This window comes from Pipistrellus kuhlii, unplaced genomic scaffold, assembly GCF_014108245.1.
Source record: "Pipistrellus kuhlii isolate mPipKuh1 unplaced genomic scaffold, mPipKuh1.p scaffold_m20_p_10, whole genome shotgun sequence".
NCBI lineage: Eukaryota > Metazoa > Chordata > Mammalia > Chiroptera > Vespertilionidae > Pipistrellus > Pipistrellus kuhlii.
The window spans coordinates 8,833,542-8,848,796 of NW_023425405.1; the positions used below are offsets into that span (position 1 = coordinate 8,833,542).

Below are 15,255 nucleotides of genomic sequence, written 5' to 3' on the forward strand. Positions count from 1 at the left end.
TTCCAGGTTCGATTCTGGTCAATGGCATGTACCTCTGTGGCAGACACATACCCAATGGGGGGTGTGCAGGAGGCAGCTGATCAATGTTTCTCTCCCTTCGATGTTTCTAACTCTACCCCTCTCTCTTCTTCTCTGTAAAAAAATAAAAAATATATATATTTAAAAAAAAGAAAAAGAAAAAGAAATGGGAGCTGGTGATATCCAAAGGGAAGAGCTACACAGAGAAAAGGGGGCCTTTGAGACAGGTTCAGAAGCCTGGGATGAGCTGCCGCTGCCTATTGCTCCCCTGGTTGCATATCTCATGGGGTCCCTTAGGGGTTGGTGGATATGTGCCCAGGGAGAAATGGCCTGGGCTTGCTCCTCAAAGGGAGAGCACACATTGGGTCCTCTGTCCTGAGTGTATTTATCTCTTTCTTTCAGGTGGAAAATTTAGGGGTGGTCTTAGATAGGCTGTTAATAGACTATTCATTTGCTTTCCTTGTGTGCTCTTTCAGGTTCCTGGTCTCCACTGATTGGTCAGCACCAGGGCAGGGATCATTAGTCAATACCTGGTCCTGAGGCAGCCATTGTACCACTTGTCTGGTTTCGCTGCTTTTCTTGGCCTGGCGCTGAAATACCCTGAGGCTAGATGTTATGTTTAGGGAGGAAAAGGGCCGGGGGTCTAAACCTCCTGGCCAGTGATATATTAGGGGAGGATAGGTTACCCTGAGGATGAGGTTCTTATTTTCCCAATTTTGTCCCTTGACAGGCAGGCATCTGGGGCTTTCTGTCCCAGTAAGTTTCTGTACCTGGCTCATTGTTCTTGCTCTGCTCATGTCTAACACTTTGGATTTAATTATTATTTTTAAAAATATATACTTTTATTGATTTCAGAAAGGAAAAGAGAGAGGGGGGGGGATAGAAACATCAGTGATGAGAGAGAATCATTGATTTGCCGCTGATGCTCTATCCATTGAGCCAACCTGGCTAGAGATGCATTTAAATTTTAAAACTTTAGTGTATTTAATGTGATAGTAAAACATTTTACTACATCAGCTGTCCAAATGATTTTATTACTCCGCTGAGGAAAATTTCTCCATAAATAAATTTATTTTATGACATACAGGTTATGAAATGATCATTCTTAGAATGTATTAAATACATAGCAATGAAGATGAAAAACAATAGTCATTTTCTAAAAACATCTTTTAAACTAGTCCAAATAGTTTCTCTTTAATTTTAATATTTATTTAATATACTATTACAAAAGCTTCATTGGTACTTTAAAGTCTAAATTAGGCAATATTTCTGTTATCTGAATGGATTATCATGACAAAACTTTAAGATAATAATGATAAAAGAAAATATTACATATAAGAAAGAAACCTTATAATTAGCTAGTATGAAAAGAAGTAAAATAACTAAAGGATATAGAAATTATTTTCTATTCATAGATAAAATGTATTGGCCATGTATTTTTCAATATTATATCCAATTATACATTCTTTTGTATCAGTGATGGTTTTTTTTTTTTACATATACTTTATTTCAATTATGTTTTATTATATATTCACATTAACATATCATAGTCACTTAAAATTTCAGAATAAATTTATCTTTCTTAAAAAAGCTATGAGATTACTCACTTTATAGAACATAATTAAAGCATTTCATACTTTAATAAGATCTTAAACACTATTTAGCTTGACTCCTATCTTCTCTTCCCCTTTTCTTCATCCCACAGTTTGCATATAGGTAAGCTGAGGATGTATTAAGGTCACACTATGATCAGACCATTTTGTTTCTTTCCAGAATTTGGGCCCTTAAAATATCAGCACTTATGGTGAGATACAAGTCCTCACCAGTACAGTTTTCCCATTACTTCTCTTCAATCTCTGTGTGATTAGGAAATCTGGTTAAGGGGCATCAATAAAATTTAAGGGACATGTTTAGGACTGCACATGTACTGTGCTTGTACATGAGGGCCAGGATCATAAATCAAAACTAAGACTCTATCTCCAGTACATTTTTCACTGGATTACACAGATTTTGGTCTAAATGTTCTTTCAAGCCAGAGATAATGGGCATGCTGGGCCAAAGGCGAGGGAGGTTATGACCAAAATATGTAAATGAGCACCTGCTGAAGACCACCAGATCCATCTGCTTCTTGAATTCTCATACCCATTTGCTTGCTTTTTTTTTTTTTTTACATTAGCTTTTCCCCTCTGTTATTCAGGATGTGAAGGGAGGGCCACATTCTCTAATTATAGGCTTGAAGGCATTAGCAATTATTGAGATCATATCAACATGCACTTGTCAAAGTAGTGCCTGCTTGATTTAGTGAACTAGTGTCCTAAAATGCTTGGTATGAGTTATTCTTAAACTGTGACTTATGAAACTAATTCAAGTTGAATGTGTAGATTCCCAGAGTCATTCTTTCCTGCATTCATTTCAGCATTGGTTATCACTCTGATTTATGATTCTAGGGTCCTTTAAGACCTCAAATTCCAAGTCAAATCAGTGTAGTTAGTCAATACCTTTTCTAGACATTAGTGTATAAATACATTCCCTTAGTAGATCATTCAGTTGATATTAAAATTGAAAAGTAAAGCATAGTCACATAAAAAATTGGAAATATGCAAAAAAAAAGGAAATAAAAGAACAAAAGACACGCAGATACTGTTGCTCATTTTAGGTATATACACTGAGTGGACAGATTATTTCTATGAATACATAATAATAATAAACATGCCTGCTGGTTGAACTCCTGGTTGAGGGGACAATTTGCATATTAGACTTTTATTATACAGGATACACACTGAGTGGCCAGATTATTATGCGTTCAGAGATCATAATAATCTGGCCACTCAGTGTAGGTTTTCATTGTGAGTGTGCATAATTTGTATATAAATTTAGAAATATAAATAATATCAGGAGTGTATTATTTATCTTTATTAAGAACATAGCCTAATAATCCCAGATGTAAACATTTTATCATTTAACAATATACTCTAAAAATGTATCCCATCGTCCATTATTACTCTACAACATAATTTTTTAATGGCTGCATGTGTTTCATTTAATTGATGAATCATGATTTATTTAACCATTCCCCTTCTGTTTAATATGTAGGTTGCTAACATTATCTTCATTCCAATGAACTTTTATAAAAATAATTACATATAAATCTTGGCATACTTATCTAATTATTTCTTTAGGAAAGCTTCTCAAAGTAGAAATTGCTGGGTCAAAGGAGAGTAAACTGATTCCTAAAAGATACTTTTAAAGACTTATGTCTGGTAATAAATTTGAGATGACTTCAGAATTCACCTTCTCATCATAGTCACCATCCTTGAACGTTTACTATGTATTCAATACAGCTCATGTGACAAGGATTTAAAAATTTATTTGGCACAACAAAACTTTTGGTGTTTGCTATTATGACTCATAACGTACTGCTTTGGAAGAATATAACAGATTTTAATAATTTATTATATTTTAAATATATTTGATCATGCAAGCAGTATGTATCCTTATCTTTTATATGAGTGGGTTTTGTCAGTTTAACTTAATGCTGTTAATGCTTTGGAGATCTTTTATTTTCTAACTAGAGGCCCAGTGCATGAAATTTGTGCAAGGTAGGATCCCTAGGCCTGGCTGGTAATCAAGGCCAATAGGGGCCTTCTGACTGCTGGCTGGGGCCTTTCTTTCAGCTGCTGGTCAGGGCCTTCCTTCCCCGACTGCTGGCTGCTGGCCACAGCCTTCCTTCATGCCATGCCACCCCCTAATAGTCAGCATACATCATCACGAGTGATAGAACTCCTGGTCTCCTGGTCAAGCTCCTGTGGGGACACTTTGTATACTAGCTTTATATATATATAGATGTAGAGAGGCACAAACTAGAAAATTATCCTGCCAACTTACTAGTGACAACTTATGACAAGGACCTTCTTTCAAATAAAATTGTGAACACAACTACTTGTTACCATTCTTTGTATTACCTTCCTCTCTGGCTATGATCTCTAAGCAAGATGGATCATTCATAGCCATATGCTCATTAAGAACTTTTGCATAAAGCTGTTTTCTGAATCAGACACTTGAAAAACAAAACTGACTTCTAAAGAAAATTGATGAGAATTTGAAGAGAATTAATTCTACTTTCAAATAAAAAATTACTATACAGGAGAATTTTGGGGATGGTTAGGAAGTAGATATAGTTAAAACTAGTCATACTACATAATATGTTACATGTGGAGAAAGTAATGTGGTGCATCACATATTCAAGATGATGCAGCATCTCATTAGTTGATAATTCTTTTTTGACTAATGATACAGGACTGGACAGAAAAGGAGGTTAGGAAATATGGTGTTTCAATGTTAACTTAGTTTATGCAAATCAATTCAACTTTTAGATTTTTGTGCTTCTAGTTGAGTCTTTTATTCCTCTGTGTTAGAATGTTACATTAGATATTTGTGCTTGTCAATGAATAATGTTATTTAATAGTGTTGTTTTTACTGATAATAATATTTTAACAAGAATAAATTAAGTATGCTGCCCTTTCTATACATGAACCAATAATGAGAAATAGATGCAATAGATAAGATTCTTAAGCATATAACCAAATTATAAAAAACAAGTAAGCTAATTTAAGTCTGCATTCTCAAGAATATTATTTATTCACAATTGCAGTAAAATGGCCACTTTTTAAAGATAATTTGAAAGAGATAATACATTTTGAAGAGATTTCTTTTACATTTAATCAGTATGTTTCTCTAATTAAAAAAAAGGATTTTTATATCTTGGAGCCAGTCTTACATTTTGTAATCCCATATAATAAAGAGGTAATATGCCAATTGACCACTATTCCATCACAAGATGGCCACCACCAGGTGGTCAAAGATGGCTGCCACAAGATGGTCATCAGGGGAGGACAGTTGTAGGCAATCAGGCCAGTAGAGAAGGGTAGTTGGAGGCGGGGGGGGGGGGGGGGGGGGGGACCAGGCCTGCAGAGGAAGGCAGTTGGGAGAGACAAGGCTTGCAGGGGAGGGCAGTTAAGAAGAAACAGGCTTGCAGGAGAGGGTAGTTGGGAGGGACCAGGCCTGCAGGGGAGGGCAGTTAGGGGCAATTGGGCTGACAGGGCAGAAGTTAGGCAATGATCAGGCTGGCAGGGGAGTGGTTAGGGTGTGATCAGGTTAGGGGCAATCAGGCAGGCAGGTAGGTGAGTGGTTGGAAGCCAGCAGTCCTGGATTGTGAGAGGGATCCCAGATTGGAAAGGGTGCAGGCTGGGCTGAGGGACACCCCTCCCCCCAGTCCTAGATAATAAAAGGGTAATATGCAAATCAACTGAACAGCAGGACAATCAATCACTATGATGCTCACTGGCCACCAGGGGGTAGATGCTCAACTCAGAAGCTGCTCCCTGCTGGTCACTGCGCTCCTATAGGGGAAGTTCCACTCAGCCACAAGCTGGCTGATAGCTGGCAAGCACAGTGATGGTTGCAAGAGCCTAAGCCTCAGTTGGACATCTCCTGAGGGCTCCCAGATTGTTAAGGGGCACAGGCCAGCTGAGGGACCCCACCCCCTGAGTGCACGAATGTTGTGCACTGGGCCTCTAGTTTATAATATTATTTAACTACAGAGTATATTTTTCAGGGTATTTTCAAGACTTTCAATAAAGTTCTACACTTTTAATTAGAGTAGCTTTTAATCTGATTACCTAGACTTGTTAGCCGACTGGCACTGGAGGTGTGGTGAAAAGCTTTCTTGGCTCGGAGAGGGAAAACATGCTTTTAGGCTCACAGGCCAAGAGACACGTTGGCTCCCATCAAATCGCTTCTTAGAGCAACACTGAAAACAACCAGTTTGCTAGTGTCACAAGCGCAAAAAATCGCATCTTTTAATTCTGAAGTTTAATTTTAGTTTTCCAAAGCATTTAGTGAAATTTCAGGTTTGTTCAGGCTACCTTTTCATGGTGGAGGGATTTTCTCTCCCCCACCTTCTCACTATTAAAATTTCTCTTGATAGGAAGGATATGTACAAGCAAATATGATGAGCTCATTTCTTTCCTAAACTACTTTTTCATTATTTTTATATCATGAAAAACAAAATTCATTTTCACCTTCTATTATACATGCCACTCATATTTTTAGTTTAGTACTGGAAACCCCGGGGTTTCATCTCATTTTTAACAACACTGATTTTTAAATAATATCAGACTTATCAGAAGGTTTTGAACTTTGTAAAATAGTTCAGCAGAATTGTGATCAGCATGCTTTCTACTGAAGCCTACTGAGCTTGAAGAATCAGATATCCAAGATCTCTTTCATGGAGTGCCAGCTGAGAGCCCTATACTTTCATATCCCCAGCAGTTGGTGCAGCCATGGAGAATCACAGAACAGCTAAAGTGGAAGGGATTTAAAAAAAAAAAATCATTTAGTTGCAAACATTTTGCATATTACAATGTAACTCTTCCCAACTGCCATCAAACCACAGTTTTATATGCTCCTTAAGTATTAAGCAACCAACAAGACTTTAGTGAATAAACTATATTTCTTGTGGTTCTAATTGCTCCTACTGATACTGTTGTAATAGACCCAGTTGTTAATGAACTGGAAAGGAGCCCAAGGAAGGCCAAATAGCATAGGCATGTCATTTGTATAGGGGAGGAAGAGATGTCCGCCCAGGAAAGACTGGGTGAAATAGGGAAGGTACTTACTTGTCTGTCCACCTGGGAAGAGGTCATTGGCCAGAGCGGGCATAGGCACTGCAGTTTCAAAAGATTTGAGATGCTTAAGCTTCTAAACAAAGGAGTTTGCTCACTCGTGACTCCTGGCTTGCGGAGATCTCATGCTCCTGCATTCAGCCACAGAGAGGTGGACCCCACACACAGTGGGCTAATGGGCTGCAATAGCCTAATGCTAACCGGACCCAACTCCACCATGGAAGGAAACCTTTGGGTGCTGTCCTTGCTTCTAGCTCTCCTGAATCCCCTGCTTCATACCTTCTAGGACTGGATTAAGGGAAATGGGACTTTGGAACCCAAGAATGAAATTCCATTAAAATCAAGCTTTCTACCACATCCCATCCTTCCCTGGGGGATCCCAGAAATGCTTATTTCAGTGGCACTCCAACACCCAGCTCCCACCAGCAGTGGAGAAAGGCGATCAATACATTTCTCCAATAACACTCCTACTAGACTTTTAAATGTTTAAAACACCCATTGCACTGAGTTTGATATCAAACATTGTTAACGTGGCCTGTGAGGCACTGTATCAAATGGCCTGCACATAATTATATGAAGGAGATGGTTTGTACCAGCTTGCAAGAGTTAAATGTTCAATAATTTTGTGAGCTGCTTATTAAACTCAGACATTATTTTGAAACTTACAGACAGTATTATATAAACTTAAAAATTAAATAACATTACGTTTGAAACAAAAGCAATAAAGACTCAAAACTCATCACTTCTTAATTATTTGACTACATTTCACTAGTATTTTGAGTTTTACTCTTATCTTATACCAGTTGTGTCTACATAATGAAAAAGACCACATGATGATGTGCTACTGTGCAACTCTTCTCAACTTCACATTTAGTGATGACACGTTGGTAGCTTGAAATTGGTCATGGTGGAATATTTCCTTACAGAAATTGGTAATTGCTAGAAATCAGGATTAATCAGAATTTGACTTACTATATTTTTGACTGTACACAAACTTAAAAAAGTGATAGAAAAAAATATTAATGCAGATTGAAAAGTATCATGTATATAACTGTTACATTTTAAATATCATCACAAATTAGGTAGATATTCTTCAGGTTTGGAAAACTATTAGGTGATTGAACAAAGAAGTCCCTCATGTCATTGACCAACAATTGTGATATCAGAGATATATCTTCATTGTTTCACCTTCATCGATGTTTCTAACTCTCTATCCCTCTTTCTTCCTCTCTGTGAAAAAATCAATAAAATATATTAAAAAATAATAAAAGCATCAAAAAAAACATTGTTAACTCAATGGAAAAAAAAAAAAAAAGGCTGCAATTGGCCTGGCAGTAGGAATTACCAACCCTGCTTTGTAAGAAGCTAAGAAAAGGTCAGAGAATAAACAGAATCATGAGAGCAGGCACTAAGACAAGCTGCCCCCAGGCCTGGGGGATGAATCTGCAATCACCCCACTATTTCAGTCACATCACTGCTAGTTTCCCACACAATATCCATTTTCCTCCTCTTTCCTATTACGATAGCATAAATTTCCTCAGCTAAAACAATATGTCCAGTGAAAAATACTGGTATTTTCAGAATCCCATGGAGGCAACATAATCACATACATAGAATTACAAGAAGATAAATGGAAAGTATGCTGTGGAATTTCCAGCAATTTTTGTACAGGTATAAGTATGGCAGTCATGCTATGCCTCTGGATTTCCACTTATGTGAGTCAATTATGTCCTTACTGTTTAAGTTTTGCTATTCCAAAAGTGATCTATGACCCAGCTGTGTTAATACTGTCTGAAGCTTATAGACATAAAGAGTCTTAGGCTCCAGCCAAGACCAACTATAGGACAATCAACATTTTATCAGAATTCCAAGGTGGTTAGTCCTATATAATAAAACCCTAATATGCAAATCGATTGACTTGTGGGCAGAATGACCAGCAGAATGATTGGTTGTTATGATGTGCACTGACCACCAGGGGCAGAGGCTCAACACAGGAGCTTCCCTGGTCAGTGGCAGTTCCTATATTGAGTGTCTTCCCCCACCCCCTAGTGATGGGGGTGGGGTGGAGGGCCCTGTGGGCATCACCTAGAGGCCAGCCAAGGAGGGTGCCAGCGGGGACCTTCCCCCTGATCGCCCCACAGATGGTACTGACCTCCAGCCAGGCCTAGTGACCCTACCCTATATACTGGGAACAGTCTCTTAGATTTAAAAATTAAAGCCTGGCAAGGTTACTCTGTCACTAAAAACACAGGATGATGCAGCAATGACATGCATGAACTCTGGTCAGCCCTGATTCTGACACTTTTAACTGTGTGACAAAGCCAATTACTTAACTTCACTGCTTTGGTTTTTCCAACCATAAGATGCGGAAAATGGTACTACTGTCTCGGAAGGATCATGTTATATACTATTTTTTATTATTTAAAATTTTCTTCTGATCTTTATTTATCTATATTGTAATATTTACAGTTTTGGTTTTATAACTTGGCTGGTTAGAGTAATACTTCCCAGTATCTTTTACATCATGGCATGCCTACAAAAAGATATGTGTATGTAGACAATACCTAACAGCTGCTTGATTTAGGAGACCACAAGTCAGGTGCTGTCAGTTACATACCTTATCACACCACTCTGAAGCTGGAGAAAATGGCTATCTCCTCACACCCGCCACTGCTCATTCACACTGGTTGGAATTTTCTGAGTTGTGAAATGGATCCTAAAAAAGTCATGCTTATGGGATAGATACCTGTATTGTGTAGCAAGTATTTTGATAGTGTTTGGCATAGCATATAGCAAACATGCCAATTGGCCCGAGGAATTGATGCTAGAGATCACGTGGGGATCTTGCAACATGGTGTGCATAATTCAGAACAACCTACAGTCATTATAGAGAGCATGGCTGAGAGCACCTGTTTCATTGATGAAGATTAAGGAGTCTTTGAAAGGATATTACAAATATCCAATCCTACCATTTTATAAATAAGAATACTTGAGATTAAAGAAATTGTGTCTTAACTAGAAAGTAAATGACTTGAAGAGAGGTTAAATGACTGGACTATAAACGTTATGAACTGCTTGGTAGAGTTTTTTTTTTTAAATTGTGTCGAGTGCATGAATGAATGGGCCAGGGTCACATAGGTAATGGCAGAGTCAAAGGAGAATTACAGTCTTCGACCTCCTGAATGATTTGATTCACCGTGTATAGACAGTATGTCACATTGTTATCAATGTTCTGTGCATGAATAATTCACCGTGTGGCACAAGGCACACAAGGTCGTGAACGTATGCTAGGATTGAATATTTTAAGGCTTTTTCTTTTCTTCTGTTTTGTAGCTGTCCCTACCCATCATATTCATAAGTCAAATGTGAAATATTTGTGTTGCTACAAAGCTATATTTGTCTTAATATATTTTTTGTAAATATAAGCAATTTGAAAATCAACCAAGTTTGCCCTTCATGAGCTTTCACAATTTTTTTTCTCTGGCAGTTATAGTATTTTGTAATTTTCTTCAGTAATAGAATGTATTTAGGTTTGTCTTTATTTTCCATTAATTAAATAATGAAAGATAAAAGTTTAAATAATTAATTAATGTATCCTATATGCAAGCATTCAAATCAGAAAGAGCACTATCACTGAAAGGTTATGTCACTAAGAATTTATTAAATATTCATTAGCCTCTCCTTCGTGAAAGGTGTCCTTGTTTACATATTTGCAGATTTGCATACGCATGCCCTGAACAAGATTTCAAAAATATTGTGATCCTATGGCCATCTTAATTATGAATAGATATTGGTGAAATCTTTACTGCATGTGGTCATTCTTTTTTTTTTCTTTTTTTTTCTACTAGGTCCTTTATATAGTTCAATATACAAAGTGACAACAAGACAAGGCAAATGAAATTCCAGGTTGGGTACTTCCACCTCCCTCCCTTGAATCCTGATCCAGTGGCTGCCAAAGCCAGAAAGGACTTGGGGTAGGGGTCTGGTCATGGGGAAAGCTGGTGTGGTTGTCACTTCATAATCTGAATGACATTCTACTCCTCTAACTAAATGGTTTTTACCCACTTTTAGAGCACAGAATAGAACGTACTGAAATTCTTTGATGAGCTCTTTGTGAATCTTCATGCAGAAATCCATTACAGTGGCCCTAGGGTAAGGCAGCACCACTAGCAATATATATGTAACCTGTTAACTGACCTTTGGGGTTGGCATAAATCTTCATTAGTTTGAAATAGTCCCATAAATTTTCCAACAGGTTTTCAAAAGTCCAGTGGTGATGGGCAGAAATGACTAAATAGTATGGCACCTTATAGATGATAGCCAGTTCCTTAGTGAAGATCTGGTTAATCTTACTTAATATACACACCCTGGGGATATACACTGTTTTCTTCTATTGCTACAATGAGGTCATCTAATGCGGCATCACTCTGCAGAGTCACTTCAGCACGATGAAGTTAGTATCCAACCAGGATGCTCTTCACAGTTTCCGTTTTCAGCTCACTCTGAGGGCAAGTGGCCATGAGATTCATGCCTCCTTTATTCTTTTATTTACAGCCAGTGTTAGGTGGTTTGCTGTTCAAGTGAGTATCAAGGCCTTCCAGCTCATTTTCAATGACTTTATGGCCTAAGATCTTCAGGACATTCAGAACAATCATGATCACGTTATATGTTCAGGTCACTGCCATGCCTTGACAACCTCTACTTTCCCCACATCTGGCATCCTCTATGATACCTGGGAGATTCAGGAGCTGTCACTTTGGACCTGATGAACCAGACACAGTGGTCAGAGGAGTGAATTCGTAGACTGCTGCCATATCAGAATATACCCCCACCAAGTGACTCACTAGTGTTGACTTTCCCACATGAAAATCCACAAACTAAATTCAAGCATTACCTGGGAGCCTTATGTGTCCCTGGGTGGTGGGCTATGGCTTTTTTCTTTTGAGTCTAAGCCTTCTTCCTGCCTTGTTCAAGGCTACTGCATTGCATAAGGGAGTTACTTCCTACTTCTCATGAGAGTGTTCCATGGCATGTGGCTTTCCCTAGCCTCAGGGACAGCATGGAGAGGACTCTGCCCTCAGCCAATCTTCCTTTATTTTATTTTATTTTATTTTACTATTTTATTTTTTTAGTTTTTTTTTTCTGCTACATGATATAGATATCTATTTATTTCAGAGAGGAAGGGAGAGGGAGAGAGATTGAAACATAATGACGAGAATCATCGATTGGCTGCCTCCTGCATGCACCTACTAGGGATCAAGCCCACAACCAGGGCATATGCCCTTGACCAGGAACGAAACCTAGTGACTCTTGTGTCCTGGGTCAGTGCTCAGCCACTGAACCGCACCTGCTGGGCTCTGTCACATCTTTATTGGGCAGGGGTTACGGCATTCAGTAAGGGCGCCTGTGTGCACAAGGGTATATTGTCAAAAACCTACACTATACGCCAAGGAAAACAAAGCACAAGACAACTTCATTACCATGGCTTCCACCTTCCAGCCAGAACACTCAAGGCCATGGGCGGAATGAGCTCCCAGTTGCTTTACAGTCTAAAAGGGTTCAGTGGAGTAAGTGCTGAGGTTTGGCTGCTTTGATTGGCCATGGAGGGGTCTTCTTCTTACTTGGCTCAGGGTGGTTCAGCAGGGGAGCAAAGGCTTGAGCTCAGAGATGCCGTGAGCAGACTTGGCTCCCGGGGGTGGCCGGTGTCCTCTGCGAAATTCTGAGAAGAACTGTACATTCCTGCAATTGCTGTGAGGAGAGGCTACGTTTTCTTCCCCTTGAATACTCCTGCTTCAGCTAACTGCATGTCGTCCCCAACCTAAGGGATTCCATTTTTGTTTTGCTGTAAACTATCCTATACACACACCTATACACATCGCAGGAGACCAGAGCTTTGGTGGGCTGGGAGGTCAAACTCTTGTCCAACAGGATGTTAGAAAAGACAGATTCCAGAGGATGGTGGCTTCAGAGGCGGTGGCCTCCCCGAGGTGGGAGGCAGCTCTGTCTGAAGGCCAGGGTGCAGCTGACAGTGCAGGAGACCCGAGGGCTGGGCTTTGGGAGCAGCTTGGTGGACAGTGCAACCTCGGTTTCCCACCCACCCTCCGCCCTGGACTGTGGCCAGGTCCAGCCCTAGCCCAGAGGTAGGTCTGTCAGTCTCCATTGGCAGGGAGGTGCCCTAAAGACAGAGCGCTCCATGGGACCATTCCTTAGCCCTCTTGCAGTGTCCATGATTCTTTATCTTCCATGATAATTTATATTGATCAAATATTTGGAGGAGAAATAATAAGTTAATTTAATGATTATCATAAAATTCAGAATGCCATGTTTTATAAATTGCGGCTCAAGAATCACATTGATCGCTATGGTCAGGGCTTGCTCAACTTCTGAAAGGAAATGGTTTTAGTTTTTGCCGATTAAGTGATGTTGGTTGTAGGTTTGTCATATAGGGCCTTTATTATGTTGAGGTATGGTTCCTCTGTGCTGAGAGTTTTTATTAAGAAAGGTGTTGGATTTTGTCAAATGCTTTTTCTGCATCAATTGATATGATTATGTGATTTTTGTCTCGCAGTCTGTTTATGTGCTGTGTCACATTTATTGATTGGTGAATATTGTACCAGCCTTGCATTCCCGGAATAAATCCTACCTGGTCATGATGTATGATCTTTTTAATGTATTGCTGGATCAGATTTGCTAAAATTTTGTTGAGGATTTTAGCCTCTATGTTCATCAGGAATATTGGCCTGTAGTTCTCTTTCTTTGTCTTGTATTTGTCTGGTTTTATGATTAGGGTGATGCTGACCTCATAAAAAGAGTTTGAAAGTGTTGCTTCCTCTTGAATTTTTTTGAATAGCTTGAGGAGTAGAAGTGTTAGTTCTTCTTTGAATATTTATAGTCAACAATCCTATCTTATAAAAGGGTAATATGCAAATTAACCTTCACTTCATCACAAATATGGTGGCGCCCATGACCACAAGATGGCAGTGCCCAGTCCTCTCAGCCCCGCCGGAGTCCCCCAGGCCTGGGATTGGGGGAAATGGGGGGCGGCCGCTAAGAGCAGTCAGCATGAGTGGCCTCAGTGATGAGGCAAGTGTTCCATGCCCAGCCGTGGATGGGCCTCTGGGCCGCGAAGAGTCTCTGGGCAGTGGGCGCTGAGCAGCCAGGCCCCTCAGAGAGCTTCTGGTGCACAAATTCATGCACAGGGCTCCTAGTATTGTAATAAGCATTATGGTGTCAGATGGGTAGTAGATTAATCGGAGTGGTCACTTCGTAAGTTATATACCTGTCTAACCACTGGGTTGTACACCTAAAACTAATATAATATTGTATGACAACTATAATTAAAATATACATTTTACTTGGAAAAAAAAAATCACATTGATGTGAATTCTACTGATGACCCTTTCGCCATTTCTCCACTAGGCGGTAGTGTTTACAAGCAGACACTAATGTGGGGATTTACCAATTCCACACTGTCTATAATTTTTCAGGTATCATGGAAAAGGAAACGTCACAGAATTTAGAGGAAGGGAAATAACAATTTTACTTTTTAAAAAGTTTTTTTTCTCCCCCTGAAAATTGTGTTATTTGACTAGAGAGGAGTCTTGGGTGTTTTATTCACATATAGAAAGAGGTGCTTTGATTAGTAGGAATTAATATGTGGTGACTTAGAATAAACTTTTGCCAAAAAGCCCTTCATGCCAAAAACCAATTTGGCTCAGTGGATAGAGCATCAGCCTGAGGACTGAAGGGTCCCAGGTTCGATTCTGGTCAAGAGCATGCACCTTGGTTGTGGGCACACCCCAGTATGGGGTGTGTAGGAGGCAGCTGATCGATGTTTCTAACTCTCTGTAAAAAATCAATAAAATATATATTTTTAAAAAGTCCATATTTATGAGGGTCTTCTGTTATTTCTTTACTGGAGCTTGGCATGTGTCATTTCATATGGTCCTCTTTTTTTAGCATGTGGTAAAGTTTGGCAACTAAAGCAGAAACAGTGTATCATGTTTTTAGCCAATTTATTAACAATTTTTTTTGGATATACTTGAAGGCAAATTAGAGACATGCAGACAAGGTGATTCTGAAGATGAGAGTAAATATTTAGCTTTTATATCAATGGAACAGAAGATCCCTATATGAAGTTATACAAATAATTGACACATTTCTGTTTGAAATTCATTAAAGATATAAGGCATAGAGGCATATTTATAAAATTGATCAGAATTCATCTAGCAGTACAAGATTAACAGATAATATAAAATGGAGAAAAATCAGTATTTCAAAATAACTCCAGTTGGAAACAATGTGTTTCATTTCATAAGCAGAATTTACATGAAAGGTCCAGAATAGGCAAATTCATAGAGACAGAAAGTAGATTAGTGGATAGCTAGGCCCGAGGAAAATAAGGAATTGGGAATGACTTATTAATGACTGGCTTCTATTATGGATTGCTGAAATGTTTTGGAATTAGATAATGGTAATGGTTGCATAAATTCTGAAATATACTAAAAACCATTAAGTTGTACACTTGAAAAGGATGAATTTTATGGTAAGTGAA

The 15,255-nt window shown here is 38.9% G+C and overlaps 1 pseudogene; it reads right to left on the bottom strand.

Annotated features, from left to right (window-relative positions):
- Positions 1-8,150: 8,150 nt before the first annotated feature.
- On the bottom strand, positions 8,151-12,507 carry LOC118714546 (annotated as a pseudogene).
- Positions 12,508-15,255: the final 2,748 nt, after the last annotated feature.